The following is a 19,636-nucleotide window of genomic DNA, read 5'->3' as shown; positions in this document are numbered from 1 at the left end:
ATCGTTTTGTGCAGATTGAGTTCTGTTGCCTTAGCGTGCTGAAGAGAGCCAAGGGACAGCCTGAGGTTGTAATGGGTTTTATGCACATATTTTTTTGTTTTTCTTTAACCGTATGAGTCTAGTTTGGGGAGTATTTATAAGAAAAGCTCTAAAGGCAGTTAAGCACTTTTAGATTTCAATCTAAGTAGCCTATAAATGAATGTTAAAGGGCAAAAAGATTCCTTCAGTTATCCAGTTAACCTCCCAGCACTGTGTTTGTGTTATGGATTTAAAAAAAAAAAGTAAGTTAAGGGTCCTACTCTCAATAAATTTTGTTAATTTAGGAGGAGAAACCAAAAGTCAGGCAAGCAGTTACAAAAGTATTGGCAGTATCACCATAAGAGTATAAGACTGACGCTGGGAAAAGGACCTAAGTCAGTGTGGAGGTTCAGACAGGGCAGGGTTCCCTAAAGAAGTATAACCAAAGCTAAGACATTGAGGTCAAACAAGAATTAATTCATGAAAAACTTCAGGAAGACCAAGAAAAACCATTATCAATGGCGATACCCATTCATGCGTTTGATCATTTTATTCATTTCATGCATTTATTCATTTAGTGACTTATGCATGTGCCATGTGAAAACTACTGAGCTAGACCCTAAGGACGCAGCTGTGAAAATGCCAGACCTGGCAGCTGTTCTCATGCAGTAGGAGAGACAGGAGACATCTTCCATTTCTGTTTTCCCCTAGAACTGTCTGCAGCAAAAGAAAGGTTCTCTGTATTGCCTAGTACTAATGGCTATTGAGCATTTCACCTGTGCCTAACGTAATGGAAGATATAAATTTATAATTTCATTTTAATATACACATGGCTAGTGGCTACTTCTTTATCTAGTGCAAAAGTGAAAAATTTCTGATCTGGATCTCCAGAGGAACTCAAAGATAGGAACAAGTGGCATCTTAAGAATGAGCTCAGATGAAAACGGGGCTGCCATGAAAGGATGGAACTTGGGAGATGGGATACTTCCCGGCAAATGGTGGTGGCATACATGCTCCTTGTAGTCAGGGTGTGACTTTAGCGTTAATGCAGCCATGTCACCCATGGAAGGTAATGCTGTGCTGTTATTTTGAAGCATGGATGATTTCATAAGTCAAAATATTGCCAGAGGTGAGCAGGCCCCTCTGCTTACCTCTATTTTCATTCCTAGCAGGATAAAATTCATATTTGTATTTGCTGAGCAACAAAGGTGTTTAAGAAAAAGTTGTCATTCAGATTGATGATGCTTTAAAAAAAATCCATCAACATAAAAGGAAAAATATTTGAGGTGGAGAGTTGACTGACTCAGATTTAATAGCATAGCACACGAGACCACTGTGTTCCCTAGTTTTTTTTAAAAAATGAATTATTGCCTTTCCCCTGTAAGCCTAGCAATATGGAAAGAGGGAAAGGAGGCTTTTCAAAGGAAACTGCTCTTTGGAATATTAATGCATTTATATCATGTATCCACTGATTTGTCTAACTAATATTTCTCCAATATTTTATCTTTTGTCTTCAAATAGTTCTATCAAAACTGTATTGACTTAATTTTTCTTCTATTTTTAAAAGCATTATCTGTGAATTTTTACTCTATAACTTGGGGAATTGATTTTTCATACAGTAAGATGGGTTTTCTCAGACTATCAAACTTTAAAAGTGGTATTTAGAATTTCTACTAAAATCAGCAGGTAGTAGGCTATAATGACTTTCTCCTAGATCTTAAATAAGGGGTAAAGAATCTCTGGGTCTTGAGAATACCTCAAAGGTGAGCTCTATACTTAAGCCACAAAACATCTCTAGAATAAGATAAGGAGACGAGGTCCCAGGGAAGGGAGGGAGGGAAGAAATGAAGGAACAGAGAAACAGGAAGGAAGAGTAAAGGAAACGGAGGAGGAGAAGGAGGAATGGAGAGACAGAGAAGGAAAGAAGGGGAGAGTGGAAAGAGAGAGAGAGAGCACATCATCAAAACACAACATCAAAAACTCCAGGCTATCTTCCAACCATCTAGAAAGCTACAAAGAGTCATCAGATGATTTCCTGATTTGGCTGAAATAATCCCCATAATATGTTTTTAGTATTCATGATCATTTCTGAGTATCCTGATATCAGCAGGAGGGTACTTTGGAAGCCAGATGCAAATAAGTGTCTCAGAAATCGAAGACATTTTCCCCCATTGGATATCAATAAATCAGTATCCTAGAATTACTATTCTAGTAATATGTATTCTTGTTTCATAGACTTGGTTAGTAGTCTGACCCCAAGAGGTCAGTCAGTTCTGTGTGGACAGAAAAACCAAATCCAGTTTCTGAATGGAAAAGCTAAGGCCCACGGCCTGCAGGGTGATGTATCACCCTGGTTATTATCACTTGTGGGGACAGACCATGTGACCATGCAGCATCAATCTCAGACTGTTCTCATTCTCTCTCCTTGACTGCAGTGTCCTTTGCTCATCTTTTTATTTTTAAAAATTTCAGTCATTTGAATTACAGCCTGCTCATTACAATACTTGAAAAGGCAGCAATGTATTCAGAAGGAAGTTAATAGTGCCTATTGCACATCTCCAATACCACTTCACCAGTGGCAACCTGTGCCTCTCATTCATACCTTTTCTTTGCTGGTACATCTGTGCACCAACATAAAGGTTTTGATTTAATTTTTAATACAGATGAGATTCCTCTGTACATATTATTTTGTGATTTGCTTTTGTTACATTGTTGCTATGAGCTACAGATCAATGCACATATATCTACTTCATGCTTTTAAAGACCTTCACAATAGTCTCTAGTAGGAGTTTATTAAAATGTAGTAACTCTCTCCCTGATTGAATATTCAAATTTATTTTATGTTTTTGCTACTCCAAATGTAGTGAGATAATACTTTTGAGATACTTATGCCTGATTTCCCTTTCTCTTCCCTCTCACATATAGTTAGGGCCCCTAGATTGACTGCCTCAGCAAGAGTATAGAGATGTGAAGCAGAAATGGCCCAGAAGAACTGTTATAGACTGAATGTTTGTGTCCCCCTAAAATTTATACACTGAAGCCCTAATCTTTAGTATGACTATGTGTGCCTCTAAGAAGGTAATTAAGGTTAAACGAGGCCATAAGAGTGGGGCCCTAATCCCATAAGACTAATGTCTTTATACGAAGAGATATCAGAGAGCTTTCTCTCTCCAAGTGCCTATGAGAAGCTGGCCATCTGCAATCCAGGAAGACAGCCCTTACCAGAAACCAAATCAGCCAGAACCTTGATCTTGGACTTCCAATCTTCAGAACTTGGAGGGAATAATAGCTTCATGTTTAAACTATCCAGCCTATAGTGTTTTGCTACCCACCTTAGCAGACTAGTGTGGACTCTAATTCTCTAATCCCCGGAAGGAAAATAAGACATTATTGTAAATAAAATCTCTTGTCCAGAAAAAGAAAGTAAGGTTTCCATCAAGATGAGGGGAAAATTTCCTAGATAGAGCTGGCTGGAAGGTAAGAACCCCAGAAAGTGGCTGGGAAGGCAGACTACACCACAGGCAGACTCATAATAATGTACGACAGTGGAGAAGTTCTCTTACCCGAATACTTTCATTTTTCCTAGCTTACAAAATGTCACGTCCCCACCTCCTATCTCTCTATTGGTCATTAAAAGTTTCTGTTTCTCAGCTTTGTATTAGGGAGAGCAATACTTTGATATCTCAGCTGCAGATATTTACTCTCCATTTTCTCTTGATATTGTGTATGATGTTTATTGCTACGCACTGTTTAAATGTTATTTTAAGAAATCAAAAATTATTTCCCCTATGGATTTTAACTTTTTCAATTAAAAAGGTCATCCTGCACTCAGGCTACACAAATATTTTCCTAATATTCTGATGTTTTATAGTTTTATTTGTTACATAGAGATCCCACTGGGGTTCATTTATATGGTGAAAAGTGAGATTCTAATTTTACTTTCTTCCACATGAAAAGGGAATTTTGTGAACATGAGTTATCAATAATTTACTTCTTTCATTGATTTGTAATGCAATCTTTAACAAATAAATTTCCACATATATTTGTTTCTCTTTCTGGAGTAAAGTATTTATTTATTGTTCTGTTGGCACCACAGAATAATAATGACAAGTCAATTTAAAAATGAAACAAAAAGCTTTAATTGGCACTTCTTCACAGAGATATGCAAATAGCCAGTAAGCACCTAAAGAGGTGTTCAATGTCATTAGTTATGAGGAAAATGCAAATCAAAACCACACTAAGATACTACTTTACACAAAATATTATTAAAAAGATGGAAAATAACAAGTGCTGGTGAGGATTTTTTAAATTTCTTTGGCATTATGTTTTTCTTCTTTTAAAATTGAAGTATATTTTTCATATACTATAAAATTCACCATTTTAAAGTGTGCAGTTCAGTGGTTTTTAGTGGATTCACAAAGTTATGCAAACTATCTCCAGCTATCTAATTCCAGAATGTATTCATCACCCCAAAAAGAAACCCTATACCCACCAGCAGTCACTTCCCATTTCTCTTTCCCCCACCTCCTGGTAACCAATAGTCTACTTTTTGGTTCTATGAATTTACTTGTTGTGGACATTCTGTATATTAATGGATGGAATTACACAATTTGTGGACTTTTGTGTCTGGCTTCTATCACCTACCAAAGTGTTTTCAAGGTCTATTCATACTGTGGCACATATCAATATCTCATTGCTTTTTATGACTGAATAATATTCTATGGCATAGATATACAACATTTTGTTTATCTATTCAACAGCTGATGGACACTCAGATTGTTTCTACTTTTTGGGTAAAAAAAATGTTGCAATGAACAGTCATACACTAGTTTTTGCATAAACATGTTTTTAATTCTCTTGGTTATTTGCTTACAAGTGGAATTGCTGAGTCATATAGTAAGTCTACGTTTTAACTTTTGGAGGAACTACAAAATTGTTTTCCAAAGCAACTACAACATTTTACATTCCCACCATCTATATATGAGGCTTCCAGTTTCTTCATATCCTCGCCCACACTTCTTATTTTCTATCTTTTTAAAAATAATATTTTGTGTAAAGTGACATCTTAATGTGGTTGTGACTTGCATTTTCCTAATGACTAATGATGTTGAACAACTCTTTAGGTGATTACTGGCTATTTGCATATCTTCTTTGAAGAAATGCCAATTAAAGCTTTTTGTCCAGTTTTTAAATTGACTTGTCATTTGGTTGTTGAATTGTAAGAATTCTTTATATGTTTTAGATATTAAGCCTTTATCAGATATATGACTTGTAAATATTTTCTCCCATTATGAAGATTGTATGTTCACTTTCTTGATAGTGTCCTTTCTTGATAGTGTCCTTTGAAATATACAAGTCTTTTAAAATTTTGATGAATACCATTTTATCTATTTTCTTTGGTTGCTTGTGCTTTAAATATCACATCTAAGAAACCCTCGTTTGATCTAAGATCACTAAGATTTACACCTATGTCTTCTTCTAAGCGTTCATAGTGTTAGCTTCTTACAGTTAGGTCTTTGATCCATTTTCAGTTAACTTTGACTATGGTGTAAGGAAAGACCCCAGCTTCTTTTCGCATGCTTATATCCAGTTGCCTGTGCACCATTTGTTAAAGATTATTCCTTCATCAGTAAGTTGTCTTGGAACCCTTGTTGAAAATTAATTGCCCATAAATGTTTAGGTCCATTTCTGGACTCTCAATTCTATTCCATTGAGCTACGTATCTATCCTTATGCCAATACTACAGTCATGATTACCGTCATTTTTATTGTTTTGAAATTAAGAAGTGAGTCTTCCAGCTTTGTTGTTTTCAAAATTATTTGGGCCATTCTGGGTCCCTTGCATTTCCATATGAAATCCTGCCATTTTTTATGCAAAAGTTTAAAGTTAGCCTGCCATTTTTATGCAAAAAAAAAAAAAAATCCATCTGGGTTTCTGATAGAATTGCATGAAATATGTAGATCAGTTTGAACAGTATTGCCATCTTAACAATATTACATCTCCCAATCTATGAATTCTTCAGTTTCTAACAATGCTGTTTTGTAGTTTTCACTGTATAAGGCTTACACTTCTTTTCTTAAATTTATTCTCAAGTATTTTATTCCTTTTGATGCCATTATAAATAGAATTATTTTTCAATTTTATTTTTGGATTGCTTTTTGCTGGTGTAAAAATAAAATTGATATTTGTATTCTGAAAACCTTGTATTCTGAAACCTTGCTGAATGTATTTATTAATTCTAACAATTTATGTGTATGTGTGTATTCCTTAGGATTTTCTATATAGATGATCAGGATATCTACAAATAAAAATAGTTTCATTTCTTTTTTTTCCAATCTGTGTATCTTTTATTTCTTTTTCTTGCTTAATTGCCCTCCAGCTTTATTGAAGTGGGAGAAGTGGGAATCTTTGTCCTGTTTCTAATTTGGGGAAAAAGCTTTTAGTCTTTTACCATTAAATACTATGTTAGCTGTGTGTAATATATTGTTTTGACTGTAGACATTTTAATATTCGTTAGGGCAAATCCCCACCAAGAATTTTTTGAGATTTTTAAAACTTTCCAGCAACATTTATTTTTCCACATAAAGTTTAAATGAGCATATCACCTGCAAAAATGTGGGGGATTCTGGTTGCATTAAGCAGATACTCAATGTGATAAGAATGTACATTTTTATAGCGTTAGGGCTGATCATGCAGGAACATGGTATGTATTCTGACTTTCTTTCATGGTCTTAATTACCAGTTTTATACTTATCATCATATAGGTCTTATACCACTATTAAAGTTCCTCATAGATGTATCTATATATTTTTTAATTGAGAATATAAGGTTTTAAAACTGTACATCCAATGTATGGAGTTGCTTATTTCTTACCCTCTGCTTTGTCTTGACCAATTCTTGGTCAGGTTTCTTTCTTTCCTATAGGGCCCTGAATTCCTCTTGCTCCCAAAGCCTGAGAAAGCACAAAAACAGTGGAAAGCATCCCCTTTCTGAGCTTCTCCTGGGAACCGGGTAGCCACACAGAGAGCCCTTTTCCTGTGAGACCCCGCTGGTCTCTTCCCTTTGCTTGTCCAGCCTTGCCTCTAAACATTCTACTAATCTCCACTTGCTCCTCCTTTACCCTAGAACAGAAAAATCTTTTTCTGCTTGATTCTGAAGTGCTTGTGAATTTCTGAGACTGGAGCATTCTTCCTATTGCAATACTTTCTTTCTAATTAGTTTCCCTAGTGCATATAAAACCTTGGACCCACCTATCATACTTTTATTTAGGTCAATACATTGTTTTAATGGAATTTCTTATGTTGTCTCAGTTTACAATCAAATTATCTTCAAATAATTAGAATTTGTCTCTTCTTTTTCAATATTTATACTGCTTATTTCTCTTTCTTATCTTGTGTTAGTGAAAACTGCCAAAAACAATGTTGAATAATAAGCAGGTATCATGTCTGTTTCTCAATATGATGGAAAAACCTATTATGTTGTTCAATTTAATGTATTAGTTGAGGTTAGGTTTAAGTTGTGCTGAGCTTAAATGTGTTTAAGAAAATGATTTTTCTTTTCTATTTTACTTAGAGTTTTCCAGCTTAATCATGACTGAAATTTTATCAAAGGCTGCATTAATGAAATGTTTTAATAATTTTACATTTTCCAATAATGTGTTAATATAAGGATTTTTATTGATAGAATCCTAATGGTAAAGCCTTCTAGTATATCTGAAATAAAATGTATGTGTTTTTTAATATGCTGCTAAATTTTGTTTGCAAATATTTTATCTAGATTTTTTCCATATTTACAAGTAAAATGGACCTATAATTTTTATTTTTGATATTGTATCTTTATTAGATTTGTGTGTGGGATATAGCTCTACCTTGAGAAGTAGATAAAATGTACTGTAAGACCACGTTTTAAAATCTTTTCAAATTCTGTTGCATGTATTGATATTGTTCCAAGAAAAAGATCTTAATAAACCATGACAGCAGTGTCCAAATTGTTTAATGTCCAGGATCAGGAGAGGCATTAGATCCTGAGAGGCCATTTTCTTCACCTCCTTTAAACAGCATCTTTCCTAAATCCAGAGCCTGGTTTTCCTACTAGTTCCTGACTATACCACCCATACTTATTACTCTTCTACTTGAACTCTTTTTTATTTTAGCATTATGTTAGTAGATTGTACTACATTGTTTATCACATATGTATATCATCTCCCAGAAGATATTACTGTCATTGTAATTGTATTTGCAAGGCCCCATTTCCTCCAAAGGGTTGTCACCACATGTCCTCTAAATGCTTTGCTGAATTGAAAAAAAAAAAGTATTATACAAAAATAATTTATGTTTCATATTCTGTTAATATTAGACCACCTTTCCAGGAAGCATTTATTACCATCTTAATTCTTCCAATATCATTTTTCATATGTATCTAATGGCATTTATTACACTGTTTTGTAATTAAAGGTATATGTGTCTGTCTCCCAAATTCAAGGGTGAAGGCCAAAGCTTGTTCATGCTTGTGTACTCCATATTCACTGCAGCACCTGATTCACAATAGGGACACATTAAATGTGGTTGTGCAAATTAATAAATTGTGTCTATAAGCCTGTATCGTCAATTAACTCATCAACATTCATTAATAAATTCAAAAAAGCTGGTGTGTTTGAATACAATGGAAATCATTTACTTCAAATAATCACTCAGCAACTGGCATCATGAGTCCTACATTAGCGACTCCTCCAAAGCATTGTTCAACATTAGCACTAAACCTTCTCCCCTTAATAAAACAAACATTAGTGAACTCAAAATAGCATTCATGTAAGCATTCTAGAAAGATTAGGCTTGTTGACTTTTCATTAAATATGTTTGATTATGAATAAATTAAGAATATGGTTCATTTTGTTTTAGAACCTCCATGAATGACATATTGTTCTACTTTTACAAACAGACCTGCCAGCTAACACTTGAAATTTGCTTCATTGGCTACATAAAACAAGTTTAAAAGACACGTAGTAATGTAGACACACTAGCTTTTTCCAACTTGGAAATTTTATTATGTTATTTTATCATCTAATCTTCAAATGCTAAGTGACAATCACAGTCCACATTGCTTTGTCATAATAAATGCTAATTCCAGTGACAATTCTGAGGTCTCTGCTCTTTAAAAAGGGGCAAAATTCTTAAAAATAAAATTGTAATTCATTTTAAAGAGCAGTTAAACTTGTCATTCTCTGTATAATCCCTTACAAGGTGTGAATAAAGCATTATTCATGGTTAAAGAAAAAAAGTTAAAAGCCACAAGGGGGAAAAAAGATTCTTGTTTAAGCAAGAGGTAGCAGAAGTTGTATGGATAGAAAAGGATGACTCTGTTTCGCTGTGTAGAAAGAATCACCTACAATAAGAGGCCATGAGGTCTCCTGCCCTTGAACTAACCTCACATAGGACGGATTCCTACGTTTCTTTGATGTCTTCGCAGCCATCGTGTCCAGCCTTGTGGGGAAGGCCTGAGGAAATCCGAGGACCCTATCAACTATTTGTCCTGTGAAACACATATGAAAGGCAAACAGCTCTGAGTATTTTATAACTGATAAGATCCTGGAAGTGCACAGAAGACACAAGATTCCAAAATCAGAAATTGTAAAGTCGAGTCCGTATTTCCCTCCTTACTCGCCTTAAATTCCATCTACTATCAAGCAATGAAATCACTTCCTAGCACACACTCATCCCCCATGCCTCTCCCCAAGTCACATTCCCTGAGCTAAGCCACCATCCACCTCCTCTATGCTCCCACCCTGCCACTGGATGTGGCTGGAGAAAAAACCACAACCTTGCTCCAGATCACTTTCAACTCAGGGCCACTCACCACTGTGGCTGCCTCATGGCTGCCTGACTCTTTTTTCATCCATTCCTTTCACTCTTTTTCTCTTGCAAGACGAGTGTCACTTTCTGCTAATGACTTTGCTGCTTGCCCCACTGAGAAAGTCTTCCCAAGCATCCCAACCTCCTACTTTTGTGCTCACAGGCCGGAATTCTCTCCTGTTGCACAGTGTGCCTGCCCCTGTTCACTGACGTGACTCTGGCAATTCTCCTTCTTTCTGCTGCATCAGCAGTTCTCCTCTCCAGTCCTTTTTTTTTTTTTTGATCACACTATAAATATGCTATTATTTCTTCCAAATTCAAAAGAGAATCCTTTTGGTCCTATTTCACTCCCCTGCTGATATTCCATTTCTCTCCTTCCTTAAACAGCAAAAGTCTTCAAGAGAGTTACCTATATTTGCTGTCTCTGATTTATGACCTCCCATATTCTTTTGACTCCGCTCCCACCAGGCTGTCACCCCCACCACTTTAAGCTGGCAACTCTGGTTGAAATGACTAATGGTCAATTCTCAGCACTCACCTTATTTGACCGAAGACCATTTGAGACTACGTTTGACTCCTACAGCACTGACCGCCACTTCTCAGTGTTTTCTTGGCCTCACGTTATCTCTCTGACCCCTCAACACTGAGTGTCCTAGGGCTCACTCCTTGAACCTCTTCTGTTTTCTTTCTGCACTCATGCAACCTCATTCTAATCCTGTGATTTTAAATATCATTATATGCCGAGGCTCTATAATTTATATGGCTATCCAGAAGCTCTTCCTTGAATTTCTGGCTCCCATAGCCAACTTTTACACAGCTCCACTTGGGCACATTTTGACCAGCTCAAACTTGACATGTCCAATATTAACCTCTTAATTCCTTTATCCCAAATATGCTCTCCTATTGTTTCCTCCATGTGTGATAATAAGTAAATTATTCCTAGTGCCCAAGCCAAGCACCATGGAATCACCCTTGATTATTTGCCTTCTGTTATATTGCCCATTCAATTCCTATTGAAATTCCATTAGTTCTACCTTTGGATAGATGCAAAACCCTACCACTTTTCACCGTGTTTTCTGCCACTACCCTGGTTCAAGCGACCTTCATCTCTCACCTGGATTATTGCTTAAGTAACACAAAGGACTGGTTTATCAAATCAGGCCACCAAATCAAAGGTGTTATTCAGTGTCAAGCTACACTAATAATAATAATATAAAGGGTACAAGTACTCATGAGATGAAACAGAGAGGCATTCAATATCAATGTCTCTCTCTCTCTGTTTCATCTCATGATTACTTGAGATTCCCTGATCCTTCCTTCTCTTCTCAGAAGCACTCTAGCCCAGTGTAGCAGATGAGGTTTTAAGTGAGGTCTGCAGTAACCAGATTTTTACAGATGGGAGGATTTTGATCATGAAAAGTAGCATGCATAACACATTCAAGGGAGGCTATGCCTCATAAATCTACAAATGCAGGTTTGTTTACCACAAGCAATGCTAGAAACCAGATATATCCTGGTGAAAGCACTCCAGAGATGACGACAGTTCTGCTAGTACAAACTACTTTGCTTTGCGGCCAGGAAGTCTGCCATTACTCTGTTTGCAAGGAGAACTGATTGAGTCAATGCCTTCTTTCTTTTCCAGGAGTGTGGTCCCTAATTCCTACTTCACATAAAGGAAGTGAGTGAATTATAGATTTCTTGTTTTATATAAATAAGATCTATTTATTTCCCAGCAGTAATAATCTTTCTCAATAAATTGATTTTCCTGTTCTTTTCTTGGCCCCTTACTCAATCTACTCTGAAGCAGCAACCAAACTGATCTCTGTAATCCCAGCACCTTGGGAGGCCGAGACGGGCGGATCACGAGGTCAGGAGATCGAGACCATCCTGGCTAATATGGTGAAACCCCGTCTCTACTAAAAATACAAAAAACTAGCCGGGCGAGGTGGTGGGCACCTGTAGTCCCAGCTACTCGGGAGGCTGAGGCAGGAGAATGGCGTAAACCCGGGAGGCGGAGCTTGCAGTGAGCTGAGATCCGGCCACTGCACTCCAGTCTGGGCGACAAAGCGAGACTCCGTCTCAAAAAAAAAAAAAAAAAAAAAAAGTCAGTCAGATCATGTTACCTCTTTGCAAAAGCCTTCAAATGGCCAGACCCGCTTCTGTCACAGGGCCTGAGGATTGCTTTTCCTTCTGAGTTGCATCACCTCCTCCAGATGCACACTGAGCCTGCTCCTTACCAACCTTAGGTCACTCTTCAAATATCATTTCCTTGGCCACCCTATGGAAAATTACAATTCTCCCCAAAACAATCACACAGCATATCTTACTTTCCTGTGTAGTTTTGTTATTAGAACTTATCAATCTCGTGGGAATGCAGGCTTCATGAGGTATTTTTTTTTTCTGTCTTATTCTCCACTATATACTCAGATCCTATCTAGAAATATGCCTGGCATACTGGCATGTAACAAGAACTCAATAAACATTTGCTGAATAAATGAATACATTGTCCCACTCTCATTTTTAATTTCCTTTAAATTGTGAGTTTTTAACAAATTTTAATAAGGTGAGTGTATAGTTTGGATGTGTGTCCCCACCCAAATCTCACATTGAAATAAAATCTCCAATGTTGGAGGTGGGGCCTGTTGGGAGGTGATTACATCATGGGGGTGAATTTCGCCTAAATGGTTTAGCACCATCCCCTTATTGCTATCCTCATGATAGTGAGCAAGTTCTTGCGAGATCTGGTCATATAAAAGTGTGTGGCACCTCCCCCCTTCTCTCTTGCTCCTGCTTCGCCGCTTGCCTACCATGAAAGCTCCTGCCTCACCTTTTGCTATAGTTGGAAGCTTCCAGAGGCCTCCTCAGAAGCAGATGCCAATGTTATGCTTCCTGTACAGCCTGCGTCCCTATAAGTCAATTAAACCTCTTTTCTTATGAACTACCCAGTCTCAAGTTTTTCTTTATAGCAATGGGAAAATGGCCTAACAGCTACTAATTTAATAGTGCAATTCCTTATTTTCTCAGAGAAACACCTCTTGGTTTATTCAAAATTTTTTGTTTGTTTTCTAGTGCATTATATTCCATTTCAAATTTTATTCTTTTTTTCAGACCTGTTTCTTAATTCTTAAGATAAAAAATTAATATATTGACATCCTTTTTTAGGTTAAATAAGTAATTTTGTAATATACATATTATACATATACAGTATAATATACCCATTTCTCTGAGCTTAGCTTTAGCTGTAGACTCTTAGGTTTATATATATATATACAGACACACACACACACATATGTATATATATGTATTTATATGCTCAGTGTTTAACTATTTTTCTCCAACATTAGTTTTCATTTTCCTTTTAACCAAGAGTTAAGAGAGCATGATAAAAATTTCTAGCTTATAAAAAGTTTCATTTTTCCGTCATTAATATCATACAAATAAGGTCAAATGACCAGAGAACACATACACCACCCAGTGGAGGGAATACCCACTGAGGAAATCTCATGGAGACAGCAGCAGAAACAGGGGTGCAGAGGTTCTCTTGCCACTGCATTCTAGGGCATAATATATGGATTTAGAAGGTTTGGATGTTGACGCTGGGCAAGTGACCCCAACCTTTAGATCTGGAGCTTTTCAGCTTCCTGATAAGGGAAGTACTAGCACCTCCCCTGCTGTGGCCAAGAACCAGGACACAATAGTAATACAAAGTGGCAGAGCTTTGGCTCCAGGCCTGTCCTGCCAGCTCAGCTTCAGTTTGGGAGACTCACCAGCCTGTCCCTGGCATGACTGGAGCCTGGGGTCCAAACCTTGGGTTGTAGCTGTATGGTGTGCAAGAATCAGCGCATCAGCATTCATGGTTAGGAAAACATCAGCCTCTCTCCTGGCATGATTGAGGACAAGGTTTCAAATGTGAGAATGTCCGGGATTGCTTGCCTGGGTACTGGGCTAAAGCTGGATTCCATGGATCTTTTTAGAAGGCCAATCCTTTTTCTGGAATGTTAGGCTGTAAGAAGTCAATCTCAGCCAAGTTAACCCTTACATTTCAATTTGTAGTTCAATATTAGTGATTTAAATTTTTGCCTGAATTTTTCCTCTCTTTGTAATTTACTTAAATTCCTTTGGGGGCTATGTATGTTAGGTCAAAATTTAATGGCATTTAAAACAACTTAATTCACCAATTTAAGTGTGTAAAGTTGGATAAGTGTATGTGTGTGGTCAACCCTAATAATTACATTGCTTAGATTAAGAGCCTTATTAATTTTTTGACTACATGATCTTTTATGGAATAAAAGAATTGAGTTAAACATTTTAACTATTTTTTCCATGCCAGATCTTTGTATATTTTCCACAGTTTTGCACTTTCAAATGCTGTGTTATTTAGTAGAAATAAAATAAATGAACATTAGGTCTTCATATGGGTTTGTATACATTATTTTAAGCATTCTTGTTAGGAATTAGTTAATTTTTTATTCCGACTTATCTAAACATCATGACCCCTACTTTATTTTGTTTGCCTTTGTCTAACATATTTTTGCCCTTTTAATCTTTCTATGCCATTTTGTTCCAGGCGTATCTCTTGTAAATAGCCTGTAGTTCACAACTTTTAAAGTCATTCTGTGAGTATATTGTCATTGGTGGTTTATTTATATTTATAGTATAATAGTTTAGCCTTAATGCTGTAAATTTATTTTATAATATAAATTCTTGATTTTATTACTTCCTTTTCCCAGCTATAGTTGCAATGCAATTCTTTTTGCTTTTGTTTGGTGTATTTCTGGGTTTTTCCATTATGCTAATAGGGAAGATTTATAATTACTTTTGGTACTGTTGGCAAGTTTTTTCCTTTCTTTTTTAATAGTGACACTTTATGAATTTTTTCTCTTTTTAGAAATTAAAAAATGACACTAGGTACTTTATTTAAATGTCTCTGTGATGATTCATTAAACTTTTAGGCAGCATTTATTTACTCCCAACTATAAAAAGGAGAATGTGAAGACACTTATAGTTCCCACTATAACCAAAAAATACACTTAATCATCCTAATAATTATTTTTCTTATAATGCAGACCTGTACTATTACCTCATATTATGTAATGATAAGCTCCACAGTGGTTCGACCCTGTTTCTATTTCTCAGTGGTCTCAGGGTTCATTGCCATTCCCCAACTCCTTTTCAGCTTTTCATTCTCTATTTAGTTCCATTTTGTGTTTGGCTGTATTTTATCTTATCTTCAAGGATTTTCTTTTCAAGAGATTCCATGGTCATTATATTCTTCAAGCCTTTGCAAGTGGAATAGATCTGTTGCGGTCATCTATCAACAACAAAGTAACAACTCGGCCATGTAATCCCTGGGTCACACTGCCTTTTCCCCTTCTGGGCCCATAGGTACTGCTCTACTGTCTTCTGGCAGTGACTGCTGTCCTGGAAATCTCAGTGGTCTGTGAGGTTGCGCCCCTCAGAGGTGACTTCCTCCTACCATTGTGTCCACAGAAACTTTTGTTGAGTTCTTGCTGACATTCACTAACTTTACAAGGATCTATTTCATTCTCTATAGTTTTTCTTGGAATATCTTTCCATGTACAAATTTAATTCTTTATTTTAGACATCTTTTCCTCCTTAATATCACTGAATATTTGGGAGTTTTATATTATCTCTTCCCATTTTCAGGAATGCAGTTCTGTTTATGAGGATTTCTTTGTTTCTCTGTGTTTCATCTTTTCTTGAAACATTTTTATCTTATTTTTTTCCATTGTATTTTATATAATATTTTCGTGTTTATTCTCTGTATCCCTGATTCCGTTTTCAGTTACTATTTTTTTCTTTCCCTCTTTAATTGTAGATTTATTGCTAAATTCCGTGGTAGTTTTATTGCTAAATTTTAGTTTACTGCCAAGGTCTGCCAGCTTACTTTTCAATTTTTTACATGGGCTTTTCTTACTTTATTTAATCAATATTTTCCTTTGAAAAATTGTTTTAATAGTTATCATTCCTTTAAAATATTTTGCAAGTATAGAAATAGTCTTTCTTCTAAATTTTATTTTTCTGTTTCCTGGAATAATTCTTCTAATGTGCATTTTTTGTCTGCTCCTTGCTTGTTATGCCTATCCCTAAGTATTGTTTTCAAATAATATCTATGAAGAGCGTTCATGTGGATTCTTTCTACTTGCTTCTCATTTTTAAACTAAGACCATTCCTTCTAGGGCTGCTGTTCACTCAAGCCTGGGATGGGGGACTTGGTTGAAAAACAGATGTCAGTGAGCAGAGAATGTGAAATGTTCTTCTTTTTTCCTTCCTTCCTTCTTTTCTTTCTTTCTTTTGTGGCTTGATGCACCATATCTGCTACTTCCTGTGACTGGGTATGTCTCTCTGCAAGCATGTTATACTGCTCACTTTGGGGTGAGCATTTCACTAAGAGACATCTAAGTGGTTCCTGGTGTTGCAGTAATAAACATATAGATCTATGTATATTAAACACTTGAGTGTTGTTTTCTCCTGTTTCCATTCCCTTATCTCCAGACTATTTCTCATTGTAAAGAGTATAGTTTGCAGGACATTAGGAAAACATGGAATTCCTCTTCAGAACCTTCCCCTCTGCTTTTCTGCAGTAGGAAACTATACTCATCTCCTCCCCGCCTCACCCACCAAGGATATGCCCAGTTTTTCCCCTGGACTGTCCACCTTCTCCAAATGGTAGTTGCTGCAGTCTACTTAAATTCTGGAACTATATGGCCTGGCTCTCAATGTTTTTCCTCCATTGGGTCAAGGTTCACCATATTTGGATGTATTGTTCAAAGGCTGTACTTTGGAGGTTTAGCCAGTTCCTTGTTTCTCAAAAATGTGGGTTTGTAGTTCTTGTTCTCTTTTTTTTTTTTTTTTTTTTTTTTTTTTTTTTGAGGCGGATTCTTGCTCTGTCGCCCAGGCTGGAGTGCAGTGGCGCAATCTTGGCTCACTGCAACTTCTGCCTCCCGGGTTCAAGTGATTCTCCTGCCCCAGCCTCCTGAGTAGCTGGGATTACAGGAGCCCGTCACCAAGCCCGGCTAATTTTTGTATTTTTAGTAGAGATGGGGTTTCACCGTATTGGCCAGGCTGGTCTAGAACTCCTGATCTTATGATCCACCCACCTCGGCCTCCTAAAGTGCTGGGATTACAGGCATGAGCCACCGTGCCCGGCCTGTAGTTCTTGTTCTCTTTGTTGATAACTGTGTGTTTCAGAGAAGAGAACAGAAGAAAGAGCATGCTATTTCTTACCAGAAGCATTCCAGTTGTTTTTTTTCTTAAGCTAATAAATCATTGTCATTACGCTTGACTACACTCCTAGTCTCTGGTCACATGTCACGTGGGATGGCATCTGCGAACTCTGAGGTGTTCATGAGTTGCTTAGCAACCAGAAGTTCTTTTATTCCTCCCAACAGCCTGCCCCAACCCTATCCCTACATGGCCCAGCCCACCCTGCCTTAAAATAGAATGTGTGGTACCATGAGTCACTTGAAAAATGGTTCTCTCACTAAGAGAAAGCCCTCAGCTTCCAAAGGGCAGCACTTATCAAGAGGAGATTGAGAGGGGGATGTGTTGAATAGGAGGAGGAAAAGACACCAATATTGACAGTAGATATAAAATGAACTATTTATAAATTAAGGAAATGTATATAGGTCAGCAAGACGTTGAAAGAAAGGCAAGACAAGAAGGTGGAAACAGAATATATATATATTTTTTGTGTCACAAAAGTGAGATGATCGTAGCACATATTTGGAGTTTCTGCACATAAAGCAGAGTCCAGATGAGAGGAAGCTGCATATGCCCAGACACTTTTAGTTGCCTTAATCACATAATTTTCCATACGTTAAAAATACTAAAAAGAGAAAAAGTACATGTAAATGAGGTAAATAGTAAATAGGAGGTGGAGAATCACACGGTCTAGCCAACTCACTTTGGTGTAAGGACTGGAGGGGGTTTGTGCCCAGAGATGATGTCATGAGGGCCAACTTGACCTGCGTTTAAATGGATTAGGTGGGGTATGTGCACACTGGGGCTTCTAGGACCGTGCAGATGGTGCAGGCTGTCTGGGGCAGAGCAGTGGCGTGAGTCTGTGGTCCTGGTGCCCTCTCCGTGCTTTCTGAATATATCGGTCTGCTCTGTAGGCACAGTGGGAGTAGGACAGGGACTCACTAGAAATGTTATGCCCCAGAAGTGACTATTAATAGAAAGGAATGGAAATAAGAGCACTTGGGTGAGAACATTGTATTTTTAAAATGCATAATCATTTTATATGCTATTTTATACACAAAAAGTAACGTGTTTTCCAGATATAAAAGTAGCTTGTTTCTCAGGCATCAGATAACTTCTACATGGGATATGCCAAGATTAAGAGATAAATCTTTTTTGTTTCCAAATTAATAAACATTTTTGTGAGATTTATATAAAACCTGTAAAATAAAAACCAACTACAATGCACATGGGAGGTAGAAAACTTTTAACTAGTGCTATTCAAAGGGAAATAGTTACTATATAGAGATAATTAACAAAAATATATTTAATACAGTTACATTAAAAATACTCCTATGTGTGAGACTTTAATATTGGCAATTTTCTAAATAGCAATAATCTGATGATTTATTAAGTGCGAATTATAGGTGAAATTATCAACATCTCTCAAGTCAGGCAGGATAAATCAAATTTTAACTAAGCACATTGTTTCATTTTATAAATTTCTTGTTAAATCATTTTTTAGAGATAGATGTCTCACTACATTGTCTATACTGGTCTCAAACTCCTGGCCTCAAGTGATCCTCCCATCTTAGCTGTTCCGGTAGCTGGGACCACAGGTGCGCAGCACCTCTCCCAAATTTTACACACATTTTTAAGATTGCAACATACTCCTCAGTGATAAACCTAAGCTAAAAACAGAAATCTTGCCCATTATCTTCGTAAACACCATCTCCAATGAGTGAAATTTCTGTACATCTCTTTCACAAGTCATGGGGACTTCCCACAGTTGTCTGATTCACAAATTTAACTTCTTCTTGGTTAAAAAAGTGATTATTGATATTTACAAACAGACTGTATGTTTTCCTGGCTTTTAAATAAAATAAGAACACTAAATATAGAGTAGTTAGGTGGGAAAATATAATGGTTCATAAACCACGTCCAGGTTGGCATACCACTATTGCCACCTGGGCAGATGAAACCCTCAGGGTTGGAAACTGAGGCATGCTGGACTGTATCCTCCAGGTAATGCATCAGCAATGCCAGTCAAATCCCACTCACATTTTAAAGAAATTTACGTTATTTTTGCTCTGCGAAAAAATAATTGTAACAGGTCTTCTGTGCTCTAGACAGAAACAGAAGAAATCGACCTTTGGCAAGCTGCTTTTAAGCTGTACTCAAATAGAGATATTATCTATTAATAAAAGCTAATGTCCTGATCAACAGAACTAGAAGACGATAATAATTAATCATAAATATCATCAAAAATAGTTCCTCACATTTGACAATATAATTTCACCTATATTGTCTCAAGTTAGTATGCTTTAAATTTCTGTGCACAAGTCTCTTTAGCATCCCTTGAAAAAAACTGTTTTCTAATTACATGTCATTTAATGCTAAGACTCTATGAGATTTCTCTCTAGCCTCTGAAACAGCAAGCTGTATTAGCTTCAAGATCTATGCCAACTCATATAAAGGGTCAAAATTACAGACATGAAAAATATATACAGAAGGGGCCGGGCGCAGTGGCTTATGCCTGTAATCCCGGCACTTTGGAAGACCCAGGC

General features: G+C 36.7%; 1 long non-coding RNA gene across 2 annotated transcripts in view; it reads right to left on the bottom strand.

The window, feature by feature from the left end:
* LOC123575201 (uncharacterized) overlaps nt 1-19,636 on the bottom strand; it is a 273,494-nt gene that overhangs the window by 18,432 nt on the left and 235,426 nt on the right. Inside the window, exon 1 of one of the 2 annotated variants that reach the window (XR_006700239.2) lies at nt 13,634-13,808. The exons of the other annotated variant lie outside the window; for it this stretch is intronic. This is a non-coding gene — a long non-coding RNA (uncharacterized lncRNA). Of the gene's footprint in view, nt 1-13,633; nt 13,809-19,636 lie in introns of those variants that run through there. 2 annotated transcript variants of the gene reach the window in all.

This window comes from Macaca fascicularis, chromosome 8 (assembly GCF_037993035.2).
Source record: "Macaca fascicularis isolate 582-1 chromosome 8, T2T-MFA8v1.1".
Classification (NCBI taxonomy): domain Eukaryota; kingdom Metazoa; phylum Chordata; class Mammalia; order Primates; family Cercopithecidae; genus Macaca; species Macaca fascicularis.
The sequence above is the reverse complement of the archived record's forward strand: the minus strand, read 5'-3'. Positions and strand labels throughout refer to the sequence as shown.